This window comes from Natrix helvetica (genome assembly GCF_964273705.1).
Source record: "Natrix helvetica genome assembly, chromosome: 2".
Taxonomy (NCBI): domain Eukaryota; kingdom Metazoa; phylum Chordata; class Lepidosauria; order Squamata; family Natricidae; genus Natrix; species Natrix helvetica.
In genome coordinates this window covers 269,694,617-269,708,283 of record NC_138552.1, presented here as the reverse complement: position 1 = coordinate 269,708,283, position 13,667 = coordinate 269,694,617, and the positions used below count along the sequence as shown (strand labels likewise).

Sequence of the window (13,667 nt, the reverse complement as noted above, 5' to 3'; positions counted from 1 at the left end):
AAGGGAACTGCCTCTGTTCCAGATCTTACTGTTCAAGACTTATGGATGCTCATATTGCTCTTTACAGATTATTAACCTCTATAGTGTTTCAGATGCTTCCAAAATCATGACATCCTCATAAGTTATTCTTAGCTGCTTGGTACTTTTTTAAAAAAAAATAAGAGCCAAAAGGTTTTTCAGAAACAAAACCTAACCCAGTTAGTGTATCCATTCAGCTGACCACTGGCAGAAGTCCTACTGTGTCCCATATTAAGATACTACAGAAAGATATAAGATTTCATCATATCAATAAAATCTTTATCATTTATTTATTATTTATTTATTTAATTTGACTTCTTAGTCGCCTCCTCTCCCCCCAGGGACTCGGGGCGACGTACAATAGCAACAATCACAACAATATAATATATAATATGGAGGAGGTAGAAAATAAATAAATAAATTACAGTACTTTAAGACAATTAAAACCCCAATGACAGTTAAAATTTAAAAATTAAAATTAACAATTAAAAATGCCCAAGAGGTGGAGAAACTCTAAAATTTAAGCCAGGCCGGCTAGTCGGAACAGGTGGGTCTTAAGTTTCATACGGAAGGAGCAGAGGTCAGTTGTTGTCCTAATGTCTGGGGGAGGTCATTCCAAAGGGTAGGGCCCATCACAGAGAAGGCCCTACTCCTGGGCGCCGCCCTCTGACACTCTCTGGAGGACGGCACCCGGAGAAGTCCCTCTCTGTGCGAGCGAATAGGTCACAGGGATGTGTGGGGCAGGATGCGATCCCACAGGTAACTAGGCCCTGTGCCATGGAGCGCTTTAAAGATGATAACTAACACCTTGAAGCGCACCCGGTAGGCCACAGGAAGCCAGTGCAGCTCGCGCAGGAGAGGTGTTGTATGGGAGAACCTCGTTCTCCCCATAATTACCCGCGCAGCTGCATTCTGGACCAACTGCAATCTCCGGGCGCACCTCAAGGGGAGCCCCATGTAGAGAGCATTGCAGTAGTCCAGGCGAGACGTCACCAGCGCGTGAGTGACTGTGCGCAGGGCATCCCGGTCCAAAAGGGGTCGTAATTGGCGCACCAGGCGAACCTGGTGGAACGCCCCCCTCGCCACGGCTGCCACATGGTCATCCATAACCAGCCGGGCATCTAGGAGGACGCCCAAATTGCGCGCCCGTTCCACCGGGGCTAATTGCTCATCCCCGATGGCCAGTGATGGAATGTACTGGTTGAACCGGGAAGCCGGGAGCCACAGCCACTCTGTCTTGGAGGGGTTGAGCTTGAGCCTGTTGTCCCCCATCCAGACCCGCACGGCTTCCAGACACCGGGACATCACTTCGACGGCCTCGTTGGGGTGGTTTGGGGTGGAAATGTACAGCTGCGTGTCGTCAGCGTACAGGTGGTATCCCACCCCAAAACCACGGATGATCTCACCGTGTCATGTCAATAGCTTCCTTACTCTCCAATATATTTGCATGCAATATTGTATCTTTAGTAAAAAAAAAAAAAAGTTTGGGATTTGTATTGCATATGAGTAATGCATGTTTCAACATATTCCACCTCTTCTTCTCACCCACGAATATCCTTGAATGGGAGTTCATGGTGGTTTTAGAAGCCAAAGAGTAACAGCTGAGAACTGGTCAAATTAATTTTCTCTCCCTCTGCCTAGGGTACCGTACACAAGAGAACAGTTGGAGTAATTTATAAGCACACCTGAGAGCAATTCTGGCTGTATTTAAGACTTTGAAAAGAAGTACAAGTATTTCATACACAACAATGGAAAAGAAGTAAATGAGACCACAAATAGACCACAACCTACTTCTTGGTAAACTAGAAAAATGTAGGATAGATAGCATCACCACCAGATGGATTTATAACTGGTTGACAAACTATACTTAATGAGTAGTCCTTAATGGTACTACATCTACATGAAGGGAAGTAAACAGTGGGCTACCACAAGGTTCCGTCTTAGGATCAGTACTCTTCAATCTCTTCAGAGAGATGAAGGAACAGAAGGGGGCCACATCAAATTTGCAGATGGCATTAAGCTGGCAGGAATAGCCAACACCTCAGAAGAAAAGCTCAGGATCCAAAAAGATCTTGACAGGCTTGAATAATCCAACAAAATGAAATTTAATATAGAGAACAGCAATGTTTTTACACGTAGGCAGGAAAAACCAAAGGTTCAAGCACTGATTAGGAGAAACCTGGTCAGTGGTGGGTTCCTGCTGGATCGCACCGGATCGCGCGCGCTCCCTTTCAGCGCTCCACCTGGCTTGCGCGCTCCCTTTCAGCGCTCCACCTGGCTTGCGCGCTCCCTTTCAGCGCTCCACCTGGCTCTCGCGCTCCCTTCCGGCGCTGAAACCGGAAGTACAGTCTTGCCCCGCCCCTGGCGAAGCAACGACGCCTGCCTGCGCTCCACCAGCTCGGCTGGGAACGGAGATGTTTCCTCAGCGGAGCGGAGCGCCTGAAAAGACTTTTCAGGCGCTCCGCTCCGCTGAGGAAACATCTCCGTTCCCAGCCGAGCTGGTGGAGCGCAGACAGGCGTCGTTGCTTCGCCAGGGCCGGGCAAAACTGTACTTCCGGTTTCAGCGCCGGAAGGGAGCGCGAGAGCCAGGTGGAGTGCTGAAAGGGAGCGCGCAAGCCAGGTGGAGCGCTGAAAGGGAGCGCGCAAGCCAGGTGGAGCGCTGAAAGGGAGCGCGCGCGATCCGGTGCGATCCGGGAGGAACCCACCACTGAACCTGGTACAAAACCAGTACCTTTGAGAGGTACTTTGGAATCCTAGTGGATGATCACTTAAATATGAGCTAGTAGTGTGGGTTAATGTACTAGTTGGTACTGCTTCACTGTGCGGTGTGCTTCACGCTTCATTTTGTCTCATAATTAGAAAAGGAAAAATCTTTCCATATTCGGTCCATATCAGTTCTCCTCATAAACTTATATCTCCTCAGAATCAAATTCATCACGCAAGTGGCTAAAATAAACTTCATTTTCTTGGAGCAGCCTCCGCAAAGTCCTTGTAACCGAAACATCTATTGGTCTACACCAGTAACATGCGGTGAAGTTTATGGCTAGTGAGGCAGCAATGTTTTTAGACTTGTGGACTTCAACTCCCAGAATTCCATAGCCAGGCATGCTTAGTTCTGATTTAAAGCAACAGCTTTAAACTTATTTAAATAAGTTTTCTTCCTTCTTTTTCTTTTACCTTCCCCTCCTTCCTCCCTCTCTCCCCCTCCCCCCTCTCAAACACACAAACACACACAAACACAAACAAAGAGAAGTTGGATTATAGTGTTTAATTCCATGTAGCTGATTTCCAGGGCAAAGGAGGAGTTATTTTTGCCCTGTCCAATGGCATTTTCTTTGATAAAAGGGACGGAAAGATGGTCTTTGGGTTCCCTCCTTGAATGAGAGAATCCGTTTTAGTCAAAACGTTCAAATGTAATAAAATGATCTTCCTGTCTCGATCTATTTCATTGGAAAAGATGCCCGTCTGAGGAAAGAGCCTTTCACGTCTCTGAAAGCCAGCCCAGGGTGGGATCTCTCCAGGATGGGCGCAAGACCGATCCATGTTCACCAGCAAAGGGCAAAACTCTCTTCCATGGCCTCATTTCCCACCGGAAGCTTCCCCGTTTCTTCTCCATTCTTTTGCTTTCCGCAAAAACAGGGATGCGCTTTGGGAAGGCGGAAGCCCAGAGGAGCCCACCGGCGCCCGCACCGCCCGCTCTGGAAGCCAAACTGCCGGTCGGGACTTCCCAGCTCAGCTGCTTCCCGGGCGGGTGGCGCCTGCCAGACGGGACGACAAGAGCTGTGAGGGAGCACGGGCTCCAGGGGCTCTGAGCGTCCACCTGCCTGAGCTGTGCCGCGGGCGAAAGAAAGCGCTTTAGTCAGTGGGGTGTCAGGGGAGAGGATAGAATCTCTCCTCCTCTCCCCCGACACCCCACTGACTAAAGCGCTTTCTTTCACCCGCCTGAGCTCTTCCGTGGGCGAAAGAAAGCGCTTTAGTCAGTGAGGTGTCAGGGGAGAGGATAAAATCTCTCCTCCTCTCCCCTGACACCCCACTGACTAAAGCGCTTTCTTTCGCCCGCGGAAGAGCTCAGGCGGGCGAAAGGAAGCGCTTTAGTCAGCGGGGTGTGGGGGAGAGGAGAGAATGCTCAGGCATTCTCCCCTCCTCTCCCCCACACCCCGCTGACTAAAGCGCTTCCTTTCGCCCGCCTGAGCTCCTCTTCCTCTTATATATATGAAACTCCCTCGTGGATATTATTATTTTAGATATTATTATTTCATGATGAGAGGGGAGGCTCTGCCTCCCCTGCCTCCAATGACCGCACGTCCCTGGTCTACACTAAGCAAGCCTTTGTATGTCCACCAGAGGAGCATTGCCTTCCACGCAAATTTAAATCCTGTCACTTCAGACATCAAACCTGAGAAGACCTAAACAATTTGGATAACTTCACTGGATGAGTGGGTGCCTCTTTTACTGGGATGTCACAAGTGCGGTTTTGTGCAATTTTGGACAGGGTGACTTTAATATTTCTTTTCTAGTGGTACTTTTATTCCAATTCCTCAAAATTAAAATACAGAGGCTTTCTAGAGGAAAATATTTTATTTCTTTGCAACTTTCACACACACACCCTCTCCACATTTTAAAGCTGAAAATTTCAGCACAAAGTCCACCATGAAGAATAACTAAATCAGATGTTTTATCTCAGAAGAAAGCAAATCAAGTGGCTTCCTTCAAAATGCAGAGCATTTGGAGGCTTCAATCGCCTTTCTCCATGCTTTTTACTGAATAAAACTTCTTTTGCAGAATTGGAAAGGGGTATGTGGGAAGGGCATTCACAGTACCCACCCAGCCTTTCAGGCCTCACTGGGATTTCCATTTTTTTTCTATCTGAATTCCAGTGAAGGGGCAGGGGGTGAGCACCTCTCTAAGAAAGCTTCCACCTGTGGGGTGGGGGATTGCTTCCTGCCACCCATTCTTCAATGGAGAGATGTTCTCCTGGAAGAGGCAGAATGAGAAATCCCTCAGGTATAATATTTTAATTGGATGGCTCTAGTTTCTCCTCCTTTTATCAGTAATTTCAGACTAAAGGGATTTTCAGAATGACTGGTGTTTGTATGCACACCAAAGAATGGAATAAAAAAAGGGATTGAAAGATAATAAAGGCACCAAAATAGACATTTGAAATGGTACTTTAACCATTGTCAATTACCTGAGCCTGAAATCTGCATATGAAAGCTAGATTTTGATTCTCTCTAAAGGAATGAATAAAGAAAGAGAATAGATTGGAATGGAGATGAAGCTAACCACAACTGAGCAAGGTGACTTAAAAGAAAGAAAGGACTCCTTGCACGATTAAATCAGTGTTTGCTGACAATCTAAACATACTAGTTCCAATATTCCCATGCTTTTTAGACTTGGGACTAAATATTCCTCCACTCCCCATCATCAGGTCCTTTGCTTTCTGACTCTAGAGTGCCATTGAGAACCAGACACACACACACACACACACACAGGGAGAGAAATACACCATGAACATGAATTGCATGAAATTCATGAGCATATATAATTCACAAGGTCTCAGTGCCCTAGATAGATCACAAGAAGATTTTTTTTTGAAAGGGTGGGCTGAATGTAATGACTGTGCAACGAATCCTAAACTCACTTTAAAAGGAGCAATCAGTCCTTGAGCCATTCTGGAGGTTAAGGTCCTGACTCTTTCCACTTCTGCTGAATGAATCAGGATAAAACAGGGCGATACCTTCTTGCCATCTGTCAATGGAAATAATAATAATAATAAACTCATGAAACCCATTTTTTTTGTTGTTCCTTAGAACAGAATGAAATTGCAAATTGTTAGAAATTATGTGGTGGCTCAGTGGCTAAGACGCTGAGCTTGTTGATCAGAAAGGTCGGCAGTTTGGCGGTTCGAATCCCTAGTGCTGCATAACAGAGTGAGTGCCTAATACTTGTCCCAGCTTCTGCCAACCTAGCAGTTCAAAAGCATGTAAAAATGCAAGTAGAAAAATAGGGACCACCTTTGATGGGAAGGTAACACGATTCCGTGCATCTTTGGTGTTTAGTCATGCTGGCCACATGACCACTGAGACGTCTTTGGACAGCGCTAGCTCTTCGGCTTTGAATTAATGTAAACATTAAGCATATTCTTTAAAGCAGCAAGGTAGACAAGAAAATCAGAATGCTACTTTATATCTTAGAATGGGGAAGGAAAATAAAATCACCATGCAGCTTATTTATGGATTCTCCTTCAAGTTCATTCCTCTTTTCATTTGACTCTGTGTGACTGTTGAGTCCTGTGGCCCAATTTGTGTCGGTGGGCCCTGATCTTTGATTCAGCAAATTTGGAAAGCCTTGACATTGCCAAGGTCAAAGGCAACTTAGCCCAATTCCTTTTTTAAATACCTACACCGTGTATGTAATTGTCAAGAAATGTCGCAATTATTTTCTCATTTAGAAAATCTTACAAAGTACTGTGTGTTTGTAGTACTTTCTTTCCTTCACAAGGCAACATCTTGCCTTTCAGACCTTATTTTTCTGAGAAGACAGTGATCTTATGCACAATGTTCTCATTGTTTTCCAGATTAATGCACTCCATATACTTTTACTTCATTCAAAAATCATTACCTCTTATCAGCCGCTTGAGGAGGTCTTCCTCATATTGTAATTGCTCAGTGAGTCATATCTTATACTAGAGAATGGGATGAAGGACTGCTCTAATCCCAAAGACAATTTCACATGGGACCAAATGAATGTTTTGAGATATATGAGCTGAGGAATGGGTGGGAACAAGTACTCTTCTCCTAACCATTCCTGTTCAGAAGCATGTGTACCTACTTGCTCCATTGAGCTGTTATGCTGAACCAGTTTGGATGGGCTATTAGACAAGCAGGAGAAGATAAACATTTTGGATGCTGGCTGCAATTATCAGTTACAGCCAACATGACTAGGATATGTTTTCTAAGAAAGTTTCCAAGCCACAATCTTCCAACCACATCCTTGAGAAAAAACTTTGCCAACTTTGCTACACTTAACTTCGGAAGACTTTGAATTAGTAAGCACTCTTCTTCTAGCTGACCAATACTGTAGAAGAGTTCGGCAGCCCCTCAGATATTGGAACACTATCATGTCACTCCTAGTTCTTCTTTTTGTTAAAGTAGACATGCCCAATTCCTGCAACCAGTGGCGTAGCGTGGGTTGTCAGCACCCGGGGCAAGGCAAGTAATTTGCGCCCCCTAACCCGTGGATTTTAGCACTCGAGTCTCTTCCACTAGATTAGTTAAAGAAACCCTTACCCCCAAAGCACATGTATTGTTTGTTATGAAAATACTGATGTAATTAAAGTAAAATGCATCTAAATACAAGTTTATTTTCAAACACTTTATTGAGTGCGAACATGCATTACACATTCTCCACATTTTCAGCAGGTCTATGAATACAAATCTACAAATGTAGTAACCTAGCATGGGCCATGCTATTATATGTCGTCTCACAACCATCGTAAACGACAAAAAATATCAAGAACAAAAACTAAACATCAAAATGGAACCATACCCTGGAGATGATCCAAGACTGGGCTAGATGGAGCCAACTTCCTCAATCCTGTACCTCTAATTGTAATTCTTCAATAGAAGTGCAAGATATCAATCTGTATATACAGATTAATTTAAATTCGCCTGCTTTTAATTAGCACAAATTTTTCAACAATGGAATTGAAATCTACATTAAAGTCTCTCTCAATGGACAGTATTGCTAGATTACTCAGTCTTTCTTGGCTCATTGTAGATCTCTGATATGTTTTAATTAGTTTAAGTTTTGAGAAACTTCTTTCACAACTCGCTGTAGAAACAGTGATAGTAAGAAAGATTCTTAATGTGACAACAAAGTTAGTTAAACTTTCTTGCAGCTTCCACTTATACACCCAGCGAAGCAAATCTAAAGCTGACCGCTGCTAGAAGGATAACTGGCTTCTAAAAGCCAACATTGTGGAATGAACTAACATGTCTCTGTCCATATCTAAATTGTGGCATATTTAAATATAATCCTATATTTTAAATATAGTTATGAGTGAACAGGATTTTTAAGTGTTTAATTGGTAGCCAATATGTAAATTAGAATTTACTTTCAAATAATAACCAAAGAATATATAATACTGAGAAGGTGACATAGACAAAGAAAATTGCATGACCGTAACAGGATGAAAAAAAAGGAATAGCATGGCCATCTTTGCATATTGAGACTAATCTTGGGGCCCAAAGTAACTTTTTATCAAGCAGACATCTTTCTTAAATTGGTTTTTAATGCCTTGGGACCTATAGATGGATATAGGTTATGCACATCTGACAAATTATGCTTTATTTATTTTTATGTACCATTGTGGGATTCACTTTTTCAAGCATGGGTAATAAAATGCTTCAAATAAGTACAAAACCTGATATATTTATTACCATTGTATGTAGTTAATATTTTTCAGTGTCACCGCTGGAAAATACAGATTAATGTTTCTAGCCACTTTTCCCTTTTAAGTTACTTCTAATTACTCCTTTTGCAGGATTAATCAATATTGATATACAAAAAAGTAGTAATAGTACAAAAATAGTAACAACTAACATCAGATAAAGTATTTCTGTAAGTATTAGAATCCATGTTTATTTACAGCCATGCTGCCTGAACTGTTCTATGACCCATGTTCTGTAATGCTTATCCCTACAGGGTAGCTATAGCTCACTTGTGAAATTAAGAGTTGAGATAGCAAAGAACAGCCTGTCTGCAGTTGCTTACCCATCCTTTCTTTCTGGAAGACAATTTTTTAAGAATAGGGAGTGATGAATTATCCAGAAAAAGAAGTATTTTTTAACTTACTTGCATTCTTTTTATATAGTGTAAAGGAGAAAAAAAATGAATTAGAAACAAACTGCCCAGAGAGAACACGTACACAAGACAATACTGTCTTTTTATATTTTATCCTGGCTTTATTTGGGCCTGTGAAACTTTCCTCCCAAACAGCACAAACAATCATTTCTGCCATGTCATCTTCTTTCTGTGAACAGCAAAGGGGTCCAAACTTGATCAATTTTTCTAAATGGTAAAAGAATGAGTAAAGTTATATAAGAAAGTTAGGGGTATCATTTTATACAAAACACACTAGCTTTGGAGATTCTGCCATCAGGGATTGAATTGAGCAAGTGTACTTTTTATTGTAAAGTCCTAGAGGAAGAGGAAAGAGAGGAAAAATTATGAGCAAGAAACATGGTAGGGATCTCATTGAATGAATAACAAAAAGTAATACACTGACTTTTTCTAACCTGAAATCCATAAGACATCTTTTAGCATGATCAGCCATCTGAGAGGTTTTCAATAAGCATCCAATACTGGATGAATCAGTGATAATATATCTGGGCTTCAAAAAACCATATAACCACTAGATAGCAGCAGTGACCTACTCTTTTTTTTTTTTTTTTTGCTGTTAGTAGTTGTTCGGTTTTTTGAGCTTTGGTAAAATGCTATTGTAGCACTAAGTGTGATTTAACCAGCTCATATTGAGTATTGCCCAACCAGAAAGCAAGGAACTAACTAGATACCAAAGTGAAAATGCATATAAACAATCTGAAATGTAGTAATTGTTCTTTATAATCATCAATTGAAAATGCTGGTATTTTGGTGTGCAGGGAAGATCAAAAGAAGCAATTCCTATTCCACTGCCCTTTATTCCTCTCAGAATGGAATACCAAAGGAGGAGCAGGCTTCAGTCATATGGGCATGTGCAAATTTTCTACCTGTTGACACACCTCTCTTTGTAAGATGCTTGCTGGAAAGTCAGGCTCCAGAGGAAGTGTGTAGGAAATAAGAGGAAACAGCTTTGAAGAATAACTCTATTCTTCTGTTTGTTTCCCTGCTTTTTACACAATACTGAGGAAAGGACAAGGCTCATCTAGCCTAGCTCCTATTCATATGGAGAAAAGGAAATGGAACAACATTGAAAATCTGGTGCCTCCTTCCTACCATGCTACTCCATCACAGAAAGTACATGATCAACTATTTTGGCCCAACACATTTCTGCCGTCTTCTGTTCCTTAAGGTGGGGCAGTCAGAAGTGGAGAATGGTTCGAAATCGGCTGTTTTTATTTATTCCTGGATGGTCCCATCTTAGCACAACCAGGGGCAGGATTCAATTGTACCCATCAGGCACCCTTTCGCTGTCTTTTTTGGCTTAACCTTCCAACCCGCGCCTCAAATTCTTCGCCTCGATTGGTTCAGCAGCTGGAAGGCCTGCACACGTATATTGTACTCTCTCTCTCTCTCTCTCTCTCTCTCTCTCTCTCTCTCTCTCACACACACACACACACAAACACACACACACACGTTAAATACATAAATAAATACATACCTCACTGCCCTCCCTTCCCCGCTGGAGTGTTTGGGCACGGAAAGTGTGTCCGCAAGAGAAAGCTAGGGCGAGCCCCCTTCGTTTACAACCCGAGTCGCGGGAGCCCGAGTTTTTTTGCGCGTAAGTGTGTGCTGGAAGGAGAGATAGACAGAAAGAGAAGGAAAGAAAAAGGGAGAGCGCGGCCGGGAAAACCGGGGGGGGGGGGAGAGAGAGACTCTCAGCGAGCAACTCCTGACAGAGTCTAGCCCGACAGCGCGCCTGAGACTCTTCAACTGGGAGAGCGTGAGAACGCGAAAGCAGTAACAGCCCTTCTCGGCTCCACCAGCCGCTTCTCTTCGCCAGCTGCAAGTGCCCGACTATTGCCGGGAGAGAAAAGGCGGGGAGGGGATTCTGGAGGGGCCACATTCCCTGAATCCAGTTTCACTCTTTCTCTCTCCCTTCCCCAACCCCAACCTCCTCTCTCTCCCCCTCCTCCCCTCCCTGCCTTGCTCTCCCCTCCTTTCATTCTTCCTCTCGCTTCCCCTCTCTCCTTTCCTCCGCGCCCCCCAGATGTTGCGCCTGGTGCGGCCGGCCCCCCTGCACCCCCCACGCTACGCCACTGCCTGCAACTGTTCCTCATATGTTTTATGTTCATCTTTGTTGCTCTTCTCTGCACTCTGTCTAGAGCCACAATATCTTTTTGTATTGTAACAACAAAAACTGGATACAACATTCCAAGTGCACTCTGAGATGTATTGAAGACAGATTTAAAATGCAATTTGCTAATTTGTAAGAAAAATATAGAACTGCCAACTAAAGGCACATAACACAGAAATTTAAATTCTAATGCAATATTCTTGGTTCAACAGTTTATTCAACTTTGGCAGAAATAGAAAAGCTAAATAAAGAGAAAAGCAGGAGGGCAGGAACCCAATTTGCACAGAGACTGTCATAGTGCTTAAAACGTGGTTCTCTATCTCTGCATTCCCTATCCAAATTCTTTATTGCTCTGAATGTCATCCTTGTGAAACTGATTTGTTACTACCAGTTAGACACCTAAACTACTTTCTGTTGAGATGTGCAAAGGTGAAAGTCAAGACAATAGCTTGGCCTTTGATTGGGCCCGTTTTGAGTACCCAAATAGCCTTCCATCAAAGCATAATGTTTCCCAAGATAGTTCAGGCTGCTAAAATTGGAAGCCCCTAATGCTGGCATTGAATCTTCCACTAGCATGAATTCCCTACAGATAGCGTCTGTAGGGAATAATCTCAAGCAGTCAGCCCCATCTCTCTCTGAAAATCAGTGTCAGTTAAACTAAATTATCATTTCATTCTAAAATTTCAAGTTATCTCCAAGGTTATGGGAATATTTTTTTTTGGGGGGGGGTGCAAGGTAGCAGTGATAATAGCCTACAAGAGTCTTAGTCATATGTAATCATTTTTATGTCTCATGTATTTTAAGGTGAAAGATGACTAATAAGCAACTTTACAAGTGAAATCACATGTACAAAATTGGCCTCCTCTTGTATTTTACTGCCGGGTGTCTGCGGGCAGGCTGGGGGCAGTTTGAAAAGTCAGGTTGTGAGTGTGATTAAAGAACAACCCCCTTTTAATCTTGTTGTTTCCGTTTATCTGTATTCATTTCCTTTCTTCATGTTTATGTTTATACTTATACCTGTTATCTTGTATATGTTCGGCAAAACAAACAAATAAACAAACAAAATAGTTCTGTGGAAAGTTATCACCCAGCCCTCTCCCAGAAAAATGAAATATCCTAGGAAATATTGAAAAGGCAGAATATTCCTCTGGATGTGAAAAGAAACATGTTTCAAAAGGACAAGGTAACTCTCCCTGCAGCTTCCTGCCCCCACCTTTTGTCCATGAGCCATTAAAGCCTGAGCCAGTCCCTTTACATAATAAAAGAGTTCTCCCCTTCAGCTCCAGGGGGATGGGAATGAAGGCATGATAATATAAGCCTTTACTCAACTGACCACATGGCATCTGAGAACTCTGAGAATTCAACCAAACCTGGACTCAGCCTAGAGAGTTGCCCCTGTATGGGCCCATGTGAGTCTGACAACCAATCAGAATACATTTCTTACACAGGAACAGGAAACAGAGAGGTGGGACTGAATAGGTTATAAAAAGCCTAGCAAGCCCCTCCATTGGCCCTTCTCTTCTTCTCCCCAACATTGAAGCATGTGATCACCTTTTCTGTTCAGGACTCAAGCCATGTGGTCCTGTCCACCATTAAAACAATCTTTCCAAGCAGCCTCCATGTCTCCAGTGTCTTTTTCCCCACTTGGAGCCGAACCCAGAAGGACATTTCTTCCAACAGTTCCATTGATGAAATATTCTTACGTTTCACTAAATTTCAACCAAATGTATTCTCCCCATCTTCCAACAATGAAGCCTATTTGACAGAGTTTCCTCTATGGGGCCATAGTAAACAAATCCTTGTCATCTTCTGTTAATGAATGATCTACCTCCTATTTTTTCTCTCTCAGTTTACTTTAGATTTCCAAAATGCAGCACTTCAAACTTTCTGTCCTTATTCTAACCTAAATCTAATAGTCGTATAGACATAGCAATCCTTTTTTGTGTTGAAGGATGTTCCTTCAATATCCTTTTTAATTCACCCCTCTATAAAATGGAAGCGCTTAAATCTTCTTTTCTTCTATGAGGATCCTCTCATTCTGGAATCTCTGCACTTTCCCATTTCTATTTACTCAAAGCAACCGGCATCTCCTGTTTTCTTACTAAATGCATCTTTGTAGGGAACACAATATCCCTATTCTGGAAGATACATAAAACAATAAAAGAATGATAGAGGGATACACTCCTCCCCACTGCCCATGTTTGACGATGTGTCACTGTTTAGCAATGCTGGCCAGCAATTTAAAATTAAAATTAAGTCTACTTTAAATAAAGGACAGTTAAGTACATCATTCTATTGCTAAAACAAAAACAAAAAATACTCCTAGCTTTTGCTAGTGTTTTGCTACTTGGGATAAAATGGAAAAGATATAATTCACAATGGGGAGCCACATTTTTGGGTTGTGTGGCAAGCATGATTACACACTTAACTCCACTAGTATCAGAACCACATTGCAAGCTTAACATTATGGTGGTTGGTTGCACAGATAGCCAGATGCCAGTGGTGGTCAAGAGATGCTCCAACTGTTTTGGGATTGAACCCAAGCTACCAATCACTATTGGTAATACTTTTGCTTTTGTTTACTGCAGTCATTCTACTTCTATTTGCAGGTATTTGTTTTTTTTGTGATTTT

At 42.7% G+C, this 13,667-nt stretch overlaps 1 long non-coding RNA gene across 2 annotated transcripts in view; it reads right to left on the bottom strand.

Moving 5' to 3' along the window:
• LOC309388545 overlaps positions 1-13,667 on the bottom strand; it is a 114,943-nt gene that overhangs the window by 59,267 nt on the left and 42,009 nt on the right. The window contains exon 1 of one of the 2 annotated variants that reach the window (XR_014174798.1): positions 5,660-5,740. The exons of the other annotated variant lie outside the window; for it this stretch is intronic. This is a non-coding gene — a long non-coding RNA (uncharacterized lncRNA). Of the gene's footprint in view, positions 1-5,659; positions 5,741-13,667 lie in introns of those variants that run through there. 2 annotated transcript variants of the gene reach the window in all.